At 55.6% G+C, this 13,859-nt stretch overlaps 3 pseudogenes; 2 read left to right on the top strand and 1 right to left on the bottom strand.

The window, feature by feature from the left end:
• The first annotated feature begins 513 nt into the window (after positions 1-513).
• Positions 514-672, top strand: LOC147692122 (5.8S ribosomal RNA; annotated as a pseudogene).
• An 8,549-nt stretch (positions 673-9,221) lies between these two features.
• Positions 9,222-11,038, top strand: LOC147692121 (18S ribosomal RNA; annotated as a pseudogene).
• Positions 11,039-11,952: 914 nt separating this feature from the next.
• Positions 11,953-12,099, bottom strand: LOC147692120 (5.8S ribosomal RNA; annotated as a pseudogene).
• Between the last annotated feature and the right edge of the window lie 1,760 nt (positions 12,100-13,859).

Below are 13,859 nucleotides of genomic sequence, written 5' to 3'. Positions count from 1 at the left end.
TTGACAGGTTGAATTTCAAGCGGGGTAAGAACACAGGCTGTGGAGGGGCACAGCGGTAGACCCTCCTGAGATGGAACCTGAGCTCACCCGGCACCACCTCAGCGGTGGGGGGAAACCGAAGGGCAGTGGGTTGGTACCACCCCCATAGAAGGACCTGCTGCTGGCTGGGCCCTCCTGCACCCAACGTCCTGGCCAGACCGATATATGGGCGACTGAGGAGGGGTCCTTATTATGTGACAGGGCAGCTTGGAAGAGAAGGGGCTGGGGATCTGCGAGGGGACCCCAACTCCTCTCGGTGGGAGGCGTGCGGGATGGGGAGCTGCCTGGCTCTTCCCTTCCGGTGCCTCTGGCACGGGCAAGGGTGAGGTGGGCTGTACAAGCCAGCTTGGTGCATGGCTCGGACCGCCTGGAGACGGACGGATGAGGTACAGGTGGGGCGACCCTCCCTCGTTGCCAGAGACGCGGTTTGACCCGGACCTGGTCCCGGGTGAACGTTTTAAAAAAGTTGTCTGTGACTCTTGGCGGTGGATCATTTGTTTCACGCGTCGATGAAGAACGCAGCTAGCTGCGAGAATTAGTGTGAATTGCAGGACACATTGATCATCGACACTTCGAACGCACCTTGCATCCCCAGGTTTCCCGCAGAACGCGGCTTGGGCCCTCGCAGGGTTAGCTCCACTTCCTTTCGTCCCCCTGCAAGGTCAGACCCTCCGATCGCCCGTGGCAGGGTCCCTCACCGGGTCCTGCCACAGAGGTACGCTGCTGGCGCGCCTGGCTCTTGAGAAGGGGTCTGGCGACCGGTCCGCCCCAGAACCCGTCCCGGGGTGCGAGGCTGAGTGCTGCGCCTGGCTGTCTGTGGTGTCCCATCGGCTGCCCGTGCTCAGGTGCCTCGGGCACCCATCTCCGCAGCTGGCTTCTTGGAGAGGGTTAAACCCCTCCAAATCTGATTCGGGGAAAGAGGGCATATGCTGCCGGGACGCCCGGCCCCTGCTCTGGCAGGGGCCTGCCCTTCCCCGGCAACCCCCTTGATGCTCCAGCGTTATTCTTCTGACTACGACCTCAGATCAGACGTGGCGTCTCTCTGAATTTAAGCATATTACTAAGCAAAGAAATAGAAACTTACCAGGATTCCCCCCAGTAACGGCGAGTGAAGAGGGAAGACCCCAGCACCCGGAGGATTCAACACAGCGGAAAGGTCAGTGGCCCAGGAGTTCCGGATCCCCTCCGGGGTGGGCAGATGGGAGTCCTTTCGGTCCCGGCCATCTGGTTGCACCTCTCCCCTTGGCCATCTGGTCGCACACAATGCTTTCCAATGGGGTGACGAGATGGCCGGGCCGGCCTGGAAGTGCCGATGAGGGCTCATTTGCCTCAAAGATCCCAGCCTGAGGTCCAGGAGATCGTGCACGTTTGCGCCTAGGGTCCCCTGAGCCTCGCGGTGCGCACAGGTTCCCAGAAAGGGGAGTAGCCTTCCTCCAGGTTACTAGGTGCAGGGTATGCAGGGACACCCCTCCCGGGCTGGCGGTTCTCTGCCGGGGACCAGATGGGCTTTGCCCGGACAACACCTCCCTAGGCATCCGGGGTTCCCTCCTCCGGCCCACGGGGTGGGAAAGTGCCCGGGACAGGCTCCATGGTTCCTGGGCAGTACTCCCCCAGGCATCTGGGCCTGAGAGCTCTAGTGGTCCTCTCCGTGCCTGAGGCCCTGCGTGGGCAGGCGGGAACCCTACTGCGAAGGCTCGGGTGGGCAGATGGGAGTCCTTTCGGTCCCGGCCATATGGTCGCACCTCTCCCCTCGGCCATCTGGTCACACGCAATGCTTTCCAATAGAGCGACCAGATGGCTGGGCTGCCCTGGAACTCCCGATGAGGGCTCATTTGCCTCCCCAATCCTAGCCAAGGCTCAAGGAGGTCAGGCGCCTCCGTGCCCTGGGTCCCCTCCATCACTCGGTACACACGGGTTCTCAGAAAAAGGGGTGGCTTTCCTCTGCATTAATAGGGGCAGGGTATGCCGGAACACCCCTCCCGGGCTGGTGGTTCTTTGCCGGGGACCAGATGGGATATGCCCGTACAACACCTCACTAGGCGTCTGCGGATCCCTCCTCTGGCCCGCGGCGTGGCAAAGTGCCCTGGACAGGCACCATGGGTCCCGGGCAGTCCTCCCTTGGGCGTGCGGGCCCGAGAGCTCCTGCAGGCCTCCACGTGCCGGGGGTTCCGAGCCCCCGGGAAATGGAGCCCCCAAGCCCTGCATGGGCAGGCGGGAGCCCTACCAGGAAGGCTCGGCACGGGCAGACAGATGGGAGTCCTTACGGTCCAGGACATCTGGTCTCACCTCTCCCCTCCGCCATCTGGTCGCACGCAATGCTTTCCAATGGGGTGACTAGATGGCAGGGCTGCCTTGGATGTCCCAAAGGGGGCTCATTCACCTCCCCGATCCCAGCCAGGGCTCCAGGAGGTCGGAAACGTCTGGGTCTAGGGTCCCCTTCATCACTCGGTACGCACGGGTTCCCAGAAAGAGGGGTAGCTTTCCTCCGGATTACAAAGGGCAGGGTATGCCGGAACACCCCTCCCAGGCTGGTAGTTCTCTGCCGGGGACCAGATGGGCAATGCCCGGGCAACACTTCCCAGTGGTCCGGGACTTCCTCCTCCGGCCCGCGGTGTGGCAGAGTGCTCGGGACGGGCTCCATGGGTCCCGGGCAGTCCTCCCCCGGGTGCGTTGGCCTCCCCGTGTCTGAGGCTCAGCCTGGGTCTCTGAGTCCCCGGAAAGCTGAGCCCTGCTAGGGCAGGCAGGAGCCCTAACGGGAAGGCTCGGCTCGGGGCAGACAGATGTGAGTCCTTTCGGTCCCCGCCATCTGGTCGCACCTCTCCCCATGGCCATCTGGTCACACGCAATGCTTTCCAATGGTGTGACCAGATGGCCGGGCTGCCCTGAAAGTCCCGATGAGGGCTCATTTGCCTACCCGATCCCAGCCAGGGCCACAGGAGGTGGGGCGCCTCCGTGCCCTGGGTCCTCTATGTCACAGGGTGCGCACGGGTTCCCAGAAAGAGGGGTTGCTTTCCTACAGATTAGTAGGGGCAGGGTATGCCGGAAGACCCCTCTCGGGCTGGCGGTTCTTTACCGGGGACCAGATGGGCTATGCCCGGGCAATACCTCCTTGGCGTCTGCGGATCCCTCCTCTGGCCCGCGGCGTGGCATAGTGCCCGGGATGGGCTCCATGGATCCCGGGCAGTCCTCCCCTGGGCGTTCGGGCCCCGAGAGCTCCTGCGGGCCTTTCCGTGCCTGGGACCCAGCCGGGGTCTCTGAGCCCCCAGAAAGCGGAGCCCCCGAGCCCTGCGTGGGCAGGCGGGAGCCCTACCAGGTAGGCTCTGCTTGGGGCAGACAGATGGGAGCCGTTTCGGTCCCAGCCATCTGGTCGCACCTCTCCCCTCAGCCATCTGGTCGCACGCAATGCTTTACAATGGGGTGACCAGATGGATGGGCTGCCCTGGAAGTCCCAATGGGGGCTCATTCGCCTCCCGATCCAAGCCAGGGCTTCAGGAGGTCTGACACATCCGGGCCTAGGGTCCCCTCCGTCACTCGGTGCGCACGGATTCCCAGAAAGAGGGGTAGGTTTCCTCTGGATTACTAAGGGCAGGGTATGCCGGAACACCCCTCCCGGGCTGGCGGTTATCTGCCGGGGACCAAATGGGTTATGCCCTGGCAACACTTCCCAGTGGTCCGGGAATCCCTCCTCCGGCCCACGGCATGGCAAAGTACCCAGGACGGGCTCCATGGGTCCCGGGCAGTCCTCCCCCGGGCGTGCGGGCCTTACCGTGCCTGAGGACCAGCCGGGGATTCTGAGTCCCCAGGAAGCCGAGCCGTGCTAGAGCAGGCAGGAGCCCTACCGGGAAGGCTCGGCTCGGGGCAGGCAGATGAGAGTCCTTTCAGTCCCGGCCATCTGGTCGCACCTCTCCCCATGGCCATCTGGTTCCACGCAATGCTTTCCAATGGGGCGACCAGATGGCCGGGCTGCCCTGGAAGTCCCGATGAGGGCTCATTTGCCTCCCCGATCCCAGCCGGGGCTCCAGGAGGTGGGGCGCCTCCACGTCCTGGGTCCCCTCCGTCACTCGGTGTGCACGGGTTCCCAGAAAGAGGGGTTGCTTTCCTCCAGATTAGTAAGGGTAGGGTATGCCGAACACCCCTCCCGGGCTGGTGGTTCTTTGCTGGGGACCAGATTGGCTATGCCCGGGCAATACCTCCCTGGCATCTGCGGATCCCTCCTCTGGCCTGCGGCGTGGCAAAGTGCCCGGGATGGGCTCCATGAGTCTCGGGTAGTCCTCCCCTGGGCGTGCGGGCCCCGAGAACTCCTACGGGCCTCTCCGTGCCGGGGGCACAGCCGGGGTCTCTGAGCCCCCGGGAAGCGGAGCCCCCGAGCCCTGCGTGGGCAGGCGGGAGCCTTACCGGGAAGGCTCGGCTCGGGGCAGACAGACGGGAGTCATTTCGGTCCCAGCCATCTGGTCGCACCTCTCCCCTAGGCCATCTGGTCACACGCAATGCTTTCCAATGGGGTGAGCAGATGGCCAGGCTGCCCTGGAAGTCCCGATGGGGGCTCATTGACCTCCCCGATCCCAGCCAAGGCTTCAGAAGGTCTGACACATCCGGGCCTGGGGTCCCCTTCGTCACTCGGTGCGCACTGGTTCCCAGAAAGAGGGGTAGGTTTCCTCCGAATTACTAAGGGCAGGGTATGCCGGAACACCCCTCCCGGGCTGGCGGTTATCTGCCGGGGACCAAATGGGCTATGCCCGGGTGTTAGAAATGGGATCTCTGGTTGGCTAAGTCTTGTGCCAAAACCAGGCAGAGACCACCACTCTAGTCAGGGCAAGGGAGTTACACGCCAAAGACAACCCCTGCTAACACCTTTGGTAGCTTGGCACAAGCAGTCAGGCTCATCCCGGTGGCGATGTGTAAAGCATTTGCGCAACACACACAGCAGCAACATACTAGGCACACCACAAAAGGAACTCCACACAAGGTTATATATAAAATTAGCTGTTGTATTATCGTACAACACATTAGATGATAAACACACAATAATACACTGTGCCAACTGGCACTGGGCAATATTTACAGGGGATTATATACACCTGACAGGGCCACATGGACCACTGTCAGAATCATCACATTGTAAAAATAGTAAAAGTAAGAACATAGCATAAACGAAAACCACAACCAGTAATTACTGGCAAACACTACACTCAGCATCATCCTGTAACATAAATCATATCATGTACAGTATCATATCAGGCGAGAAATATATTCTGCGCCAACCTCATAACCCTTAACATATTAGACCATAATCTCCTAAGCATAACTCACATTTAGGAAATAAACTTACCAACATAAACCGCAGTAGGGAATAACTCACACCTAAAGCACAGAAAAGAATAAACTAAAACTTAACATAGTATGCAAAACCTCATAATCATAAAATCACATCTAGAGGTATAAATCACGGTGCATAAAACAGTACATAAATTACATTTTCTGTACACCTACATAAATCACATTAGGGCCTGGTGCCCTACAAACCCAAAAGTCCCCCTGGCCAACTGGCCATCTCTAAGGGGCTCAAATGCCTTATGTCCAAAAGTCAGGGCTTGCTGCCAATGCAGCAGAAGTCAAGGGTGCACACTCTGCGCAGGCCTAAACATTGCAGTTGGCACTAAGTGCTGCGCAGCTTTGAAGATATGGGGCAAAGGAGTGCATCTCATTCCTGACTTAAAAAGACATGCCCGCAAAGTATTGTGACCTAAACGATGCAGCTGCCCACCACTTGCTGGGCAGCTGTGAATATCAAATGAGGCTTGGGCTCTCACTGTGCCATCTGACTCAGGTATGCAAAAAAACGTTGCCACTGCCCGCGCTGGTGCGGCGCAGCTGTGAGTAGGGAAAAGGGCTTTTAAATCACAGTTGCCTCCTCTCTGGAGCACACGGGCTCTCCAAACAACATGGCCCCAAAAACGCAGCAGCTGCCCTCTTAGCAAGATGGGGCAGCTGTAAATCAAAAGAGGGCCCTAACATGCAGTGCCCTTTGGTCCCACACTGGGGCCTTTAAACAAATATGGCCCACGTTGGAGCCACACGGCTCTTGAAGAACAATCATGCCTATGTTGGAGCGCAATGGCGCTCTAAGCAAAACTGGGCACAACACGGGGAAAGAACAAATATCCCCCATCATTGGAGTGACACAGGACTCAACACTGTGCCTCACAAGGCACCACAACATGGATGAAGCCCCTACTCACGTGGGCTTGCGTGGGGACTCTGCTCCTCTCTTCAGTCTGCCAGGGCTCCCAACCGCTCATAGGAGCCCCGCTCCAGCTCTTGACATGGGTGCCTCTGCTGACTTCTCTCGTGCAGTGGGTGGGGCTCTCTCACTCCTGAGAGCCTCGCTGGCGTCGGCGGGCTCGGCCACCCTTACTCTTCACCCGGGCCCCCTCCTGGGACCCGGGACTTAACTCCCCATAACTCGCGGAGGCAGGGTGCGCTCCTGTCCTCTACTCACACCGCCATGCATCTTTTTCCCGTCCTCCAACACTTCCGCCTGGCACCCCACCCACAGTCAGGCGGGCGCCGGGCTTCCTCTTCCGGCGATTGGGCCGCAGCAGTGAAACGTGGGATGGGCTCCTGCTTCAGTTATAAAATCATGAAGCGGGGTGGGCACCTGAGAAAGGCACCACGATGCGGGGTGGGCACCTGCCTCCATGTTAAAAGTAAAACTCTGCAAAAATGCGAGGAGCGTACCCTCAAAGCATCAAAAGAATGCGAGTGGGTACCCGCCTATAAGGCATAATGGGGGAATCCCTATGAGGGGGATTCCCTCACCAAGGGCTGCAGATCAATGCTGCCCAGCCCCACGCTCTCCTTTCTTGGGGAAAAATAAAAGAAATATAGCACAGCGCTCCCAGGGCGCAAAAGTGCGGCCAAAGTCTGTGTAAGGTCCTGGAATAAAAAGCAAAGCAGTAGGGTCCCAAAAAGATCTTCAAGGACCAGGGGAAAGGCAGGGCCCAGGGAAGCAAGCCCTCATGGCAGCGCCCCCTGGGCCCCAGCAGCAGCACGCCCCAGGAGGAGCAGCACACCAAGATTGAACACTGAACATTTACATGGGGTCACAGCCCCTACATTTATACTACCTTTCCCTTTGTGTAAAGGTGCAGGGCATGGGGTACCAGATGCAACTGGTGCAGGGGAGCTTTGGAGCACTTTGTTTTGCTCAGCTCCTCTCTCCTTTGTAAGGTGGGGCTTCAGGGATCAGACACACCACAGGGGGTGGAGCTGGCATTGCAGAGGGAAGGCACAGTCCTATTCAGGTCCCAGGTGCAACTCCTCCCTCCCATCTGCATGCAGATCTCTCTATTCACCACTGGGCTGACTTCCCCTGGCTCCTAGAGCCACCCACACCTCTCAGCTCCTGTCCCTCACAAGCCAGACATGCAATTCACATCATGCAGGCAGACACATAGGACATAGAAATGCCAACTTCTAAAAGTGGCATTTCTAAAATAATCACAATAAATCTGCGCACACTATTGCGCAGCATTTATTCACACGATTTCAGACATACCAGAGTTGACCACACAGCTTCTCTCATAACAGGAATTTTCACTGACACACACGGATCAGGGAATCCCCATGCATTCATATGGGAGGGCAGGCCAACCTTCCAAATGTACCACAGAGAGCGCACACACTTTACACTGGGCCACAGTGCTAAACTGCGCAGAGGCATAAAATCACTACCACAATGTCCGAGCTTAAGGCAAAAAGTTCAGGGGTGAACCTGCCAAAAAGGGTCAAGTCCAACACCCAGCAACACCTCCCAAGGGTCCGGGGCTCCCTCCTCTGGCCCGCGGCGTGGCAAAGTGCCCAGGACGGGCTCTATGGTTCCTGAGTACTTGTTCCCAGGGAGTGCAGAACTCTCCGTGCCTGAGGCCCAGCCGGGGTCTCCGAGCCCCTGGGAAGCTGAGCCCTGCTAGGGCAGGTGGAAGCCCTACTGGGAAGGCTCGACTCAGGGCAGGCAGATGGGAGTCCTTTCGGTCCCGGCCATCTGGTCGCACTTCTCCCCTCGGCCATCTGGTCACACACAATGCTTTCAAATGGGGTGACCAGATAACCGGGCTGCCCTGGAAGTCCAGATGAGGGCTCATTTGCCTCCCTGATTTCAGTGAGGGCTCGAGGAGGTCGGGTACTTTCGCGCCTTGGGTCCCCTCTGTCACCTCATGTGTGCGGATTACAAGAAAGGGGGGTAATTTTCCTCCGGATTACTAGGGAAAGGGTCAGTCAGACCTCCAGGAGGTCTGGTGATTCTGCAACAGGGGAAGGCAGAACCCGGGCCTGCCCGCCGGGGCCCTGAAGGGCCTGGGTATGCACCTGCATCTCAGCCCCTTCCATGAATTTGCTCAATTAGACCTCCGTGAGATCTGGTGATGCTGAGACGGGGAAGTCAGCACCTGGGCCCGCCCGACGGGTCTCCCAGGGGCCTGGGTATGCACCTGCCTCTCAGCCCCTTCCCGATGGTCCTTTTTCTCCAAGTCTGCTTGCCCCGGGAGCAGGCAGGGACGCTAAGCCAGCATACCCCCTGCACCTGCCAGGGGATGCCCCAGCCGTACTCTGATCGATTGGGCACTCTCTGTCTGTTTTGGGATGGACTGCTTGGCCAGCCCCGGCTGTTCTTTCGAGCACAGCGCTTCCACCCTGCATGGATCGTCTGACTTGAGGGTCTGCAGCCTGGCAGGAGGCCCTACCCAGAAGAGTGAAGGCCAAGTGGCCCCGGGAGCTCATGCCCCCCAGTGGTCTTACCCAAGCAGAAGGGGTTGGGTGGCTCCAGGCCCTCGGATGATGCTGCTCGGCAGGTTGCAAAGGTCCTGTGTGCCACGCCATCACCCCTCTCTGTCCGGCACATTTCCACAGCAGCTCGGAACGCCCGTTCCTAGAGGTGCCACTGCTGCCAGGCTCCAGCACCCCTGCATCTTGCTCAGGCTGTGCCTAAGCCTGCTTCTCCCTCCAAGGGGAGACGGCTGGACCTTCCAGTGCCCATGCAACTGCACCTCTCAACACCCCTCTAGTGAGCTCTCCCGCCCAGGCGGGTGGGCTCCTTCCCCTGGCAGGCTCCCTAGAGATGGAGGGGGGCGTGAAGGTTGCCAGTCAGGGAGATGGGAACGCGGCCCCACCCCATCAGCAGGTGCAGCTACCTAGTTGATCCTGCCAGTAGGATATGCTTGTCTCAAAGAGTAAGCCATGCACGTGAAAGTACACACGGCTAGTACAGTGAAACTGTGAATGGCTCATTAAATCAGTTATGGTTCCTTTGATCGCTCCATCTCTTACTTGGATAACTGTGGTAATTCTAGAGCTAATACATGCCGATGAGCGCTGACCTCCCAGGATGCATGCATTTATCAGAGCGTGACCAATCCGGGCTCGCCCGGCCGCATTGGTGACTCTAGATAACCTCGAGCAGATTGCACGTCCCCGTGACGGCGGCAATACATTTGGATGTGTGCCCTATCAACTTTCTATGATATTTTCTCTGCCTACTATGGTGACCATGGGTAACGGGGAATCAGGGTTCGATTCCGGAGAGGGAGCCTGAGAAACGGCTACCACATCCAAGGAAGGCAGCAGGCGCACAAATTACCCACTCCCGACTCGAAGAGGTAGTGACAAAAAATAACAATACAGGACTCTTTCGAGGCCCTGTAATTGGAATGAGTAGACTTTAAATCCTTTATCGAGGATCCATTGGAGGGCAAGTCTGGTGCCAGCAGTCGCGGTAATTCCAGCTCCAATAGCATATATTAAAGTTGCTGCAGTTAAAAAGCTCGTAGTTGGATCTTGGGATCGAGATGGCGGCTACCGCGAGGCAAGCTACCGCCTGTAGCAGCCCCTGCCTCTCGGCGCCTCCTTGATGCTCCTGACTGAGTGTCCTGGGGGTACGAAGGATTTACTTTGAAAATATTCGAGTGTTCAAAGCCGGCCAGTCGCCTGAATACTTCAGCTAGGATCAATGGAATAGGACTCTGGTTCTATTTTGTTTGTTTTCGGAACTGGGGCCATGATTAAGAGGGACAGCCGGGTGCATTCGTATTGTGCCGCTAGAGGTGAAATTCCTGGACCAGCACAAGACGAACCAAAGCGAAAGCATTTGCCAAGAATGTTTTCATTCATCAAGAACGAAAGTCGGAGGTTCAAAGACGGTCAGAGACCGTTGGAGTTCTGACCCTAAACGATGCCGACTAGCGATCCGGGGGCGTGATTCCCATGACCCGCCGAGCCGTTCCAGGAAAACCAAAGTCTTTGGGTTCCAGGGGGAGTGTGGCTGCAAAGCTGAAACTTAAAGGAATTGACAGAAGGGCACCACCAGGAGTGGAGCCTGCTGCTTAATTTAACCCAACACGGGGAACCTCACACGGCCCGGACATGGAAAGGATTGACAGATTGATAGCTCTTTCTCGATTCTATGGGCGGTGGTGCATGGCCATTCTTAGTCGGTGGAGTGATTTGTCTGGTTAATTCCGATAACGAACGAGACTCCACCATGCTAACTAGATATGAGACCCCCTGCGGTCGGCGTCCAACTTCTTAGAGGGCCAAGTGGCGTTCAGGCACACAAGATCAAGCAATAAAAGGTCTGTGATTACCTTAGATGTCCGGGGCTGCACGCGCGCAACACTGAACGGATCAGCATATGTCTACCCTTCGCTGACAGGTGCGGGTAACCTGCTGAACCCCGTTCGTGATAGGGATTGGGGACTGCAACTATTTCCCATGAATAGGAATTTCCAGTAAGTGCGGGTCATAAGCTTGCATTGATTAAGTCCATGCCCTTAGTACACACCACCCAGCGCTACTACCGATTGGATGGTTTAGTGAGGTCCTCGGATCGGCCCCGCCGGTGTCAGCAATGGCCCTGGTGGAGCACCGAGAAGACAATCAAACTTGAGTATCTAGAGGGAGTAAAAGTCATAACAAGGTTTTCGTAGGTGAACCTGCAGAAGGATCATTAACTGCGGAGCGGCCCGAGTGACCGACGGTGCCAGCCCATAGCCCTCAGCTGCCTCCTGCAAGCGCACACCGTAGGCACATGACCCAGCCCTGCCCTGGTGCGCCCCGGCAGGTGGAGCAGTCTGCAGCCCCATGGGGTGCTCGGGTGAGGACTGGGCCTTCGGTGGGCCTCTTCCACTGGGGAGGACCCGACTGATGCGTGGGGGACTGGGGATGGGGGGCGGCCCCCATCTCCTGTCCCTCTCTGGGAGGGGCACAGCGGTAGGCCCTCCTGAGATAGAACCCAAGCTCACCCAGCACCGCCCCCGCAGTGGGGGGAAACTGAATGGCAGTGGGCTGGTACCACCTCCCCTAAAAGGACCTGCTGCTGGCGATACCTTCCTGCGCCCAACGTCCTGGCCAGACCGAGATCTGTGCGACTGAGGAGGGGCCCTTCTGGTGTGGCAGGGCAGCCTAGAAGAGACGGGCCGAGGGACTACGAGGAGACCCCAGCTCCTCTCGGTGGGAGGTGTTCTGGATGGGGAGCTGCCTGGCTCTTCCCTTCCGGCACCTCTGGCACGGGTAAGGGTGGGGTGGGCTGTACAAGCCAGCTTGGTGCACAGCTCGGGCTGCCCGGCGATGGACCACTGAGGTGCAGGTGAGGTGACCCTCCCTCATTGCCAGGTACCCAGTTTGACCCGGGCAGCCAGTGGGACACCACAGACAGCCACGAGCAGCACGCAACCAGGCGTTTCAGAACCTGTCTCGGGGCGGACCGGTCACCAGAAACCTTCTCAGGAGCGAGGCAGGACCCGCTGAGGGACCCTGCCACGGGCGATCGGGGGGTCTGACCTTGTGGGGGGACGAAGAAAAGCAAAGCCCTGCGATGGCCCAAGCCACATCCTGGGGGAAACCGTGGGGTGATTGACGTTTGAGCAACCCTCAGACAGGCATAGCCCCAGGAGAAACCCAGGGCTGCAAGGTGTGTTCGAAGTGTCGATAATCAATGTGTCCTGCAATTCTACTAATTCTCGCAGCTAGCAGCGTTCTTCCTCGACGCGCAAGATGAGTGAGCTGGAAGATAGAATCACAGAAATCTAGAAGTACACCAAAAACATAGTGCAACACGATACTGCTATGGATCTGATGGATGAGGTAGTGACTTATATCTCAGAAAACACCACTGATATAAGTCCTGCACCAGCAAGTGTACCAACAAATGACCCAGCAGGTGAACTCAATAATGAGCCTATGAACTCTGCTCAAGATGAGCACCAGAATGCCTCAGTAGGGAACAAGATAACAAAAAAAGACAAGCAAAACGGAAGGCTTAATCGTACGCACAAGAAAAATTATGCCAAAGCAAAGGACAGCTATAAAGAATACCAGGCAATGTTTAAAAAAGTCAAAAAGAAAATTGCCAGGATTATCACTGATGGGGCAGAAGATGCCACTTGCCAAATCAGTGTTGATGACATTGTTCAATACTACAAAAACATAATTGAGAAAGAATACAAGAAAAACCCTAAATTCATGCTGATTGATCGTATACCAGAGGATTACGAAATTAGACATTTATGTAAAGAAATAACACTGTTCAAAATAACTTCTGCCTTTGAGGACTCCAATTTAAAGAAAGCAGTGGGGCCTGATAAGATTGGTCTGAATGACTTGTATAAAGTACCTAGCAGGCAACCAAGACTGCTGCCCAGAATTTTATCATCTTCGTTGTTGATGAGAAGAGTACCAGAAATTATCAAAAAGTACCGATCAATTTTGATACCCAAGAATGTACTGATTAGTGAACTTAAAAAAAATCAGTAACTGGCGTCCAATTACCATTGGTACTGCATTCATGAAGTTATTCACAAAAATACTAACTAAAAGACTCTCATTTTTTGTTGAATTGAATACGAGACAAAAAGGCTTCATGAAGGTGAGAGGTTGTCTCGAGAATCTGAATCTCCTCCAAAATATCATAAAATGGGCACAAAAAAACAGTCACTCATTAGCAGTAGTGTTCATAGATATCTCAAAAGCCTTCGACTCTGTCAGCCATGGTCACAATATACAGAGTCTTGCAAGGCACAGAGTTTCATCATACACCAGAGACATAATAAAAGACTTGTACACTGACTTAACAACATTTTTCAAGGGAAAGAACAACGAAGCAACTCCTGAAATAATAATGAAATCTGGGCTTAAACAAGGTGACTCTTTATCCCCACTACTATTTAACATTGCCATGGTTCCTCTGATCTGTGATCTTCAGAAAAACGACAAGGGCTTCACATTTGGATCAGATGGTCTTATTGAGCAAATCACTGTTCTCGCCTTTGCCGATGACATTGCAGTACTCAGCAGCACCTGGGAAGGAATGAGTACAAATCTGAAAATCATTGAAAAGTTCAGTAAAACAACAGGATTCAAACTTAATGTGAAAAAGTCAGATTGATTTCATATCAGTCACCATAAAGATAAAATCCTGATTAACAACAATAAACAAAGGCAGTTTGAAAAAGAAAATATTGAAAACATTCATCTAGGAGAAAGTGAGAGATACCTCGGATTGAACTTTGATCCACACAGTGGCCATACAAGCAATAACGTCATTAATGAGGTTCTTGTCAATTGGGCTCAGAAAATTGATAATCTACCGCTTAAGCCCACACAGAAAATAGAAATGTTGTGTCAGTACTTGGTCCCTAAACTATCATTCAAATTAGAAATGACAGGAACAGAAGCAAAAACGTTAAATGTTCTGGATCAAACAATAAAAAAAGTATATCAAAAATGTTCTACACCTTCCTGTGATGGTCTCCTATATTCAAAAAGATCATTTG

Source organism: Lissotriton vulgaris, chromosome 9, assembly GCF_964263255.1.
Source record: "Lissotriton vulgaris chromosome 9, aLisVul1.2, whole genome shotgun sequence".
Taxonomy (NCBI): Eukaryota; Metazoa; Chordata; class Amphibia; order Caudata; family Salamandridae; genus Lissotriton; species Lissotriton vulgaris.
The sequence above is the reverse complement of the archived record's forward strand: the minus strand, read 5'-3'. Positions and strand labels throughout refer to the sequence as shown.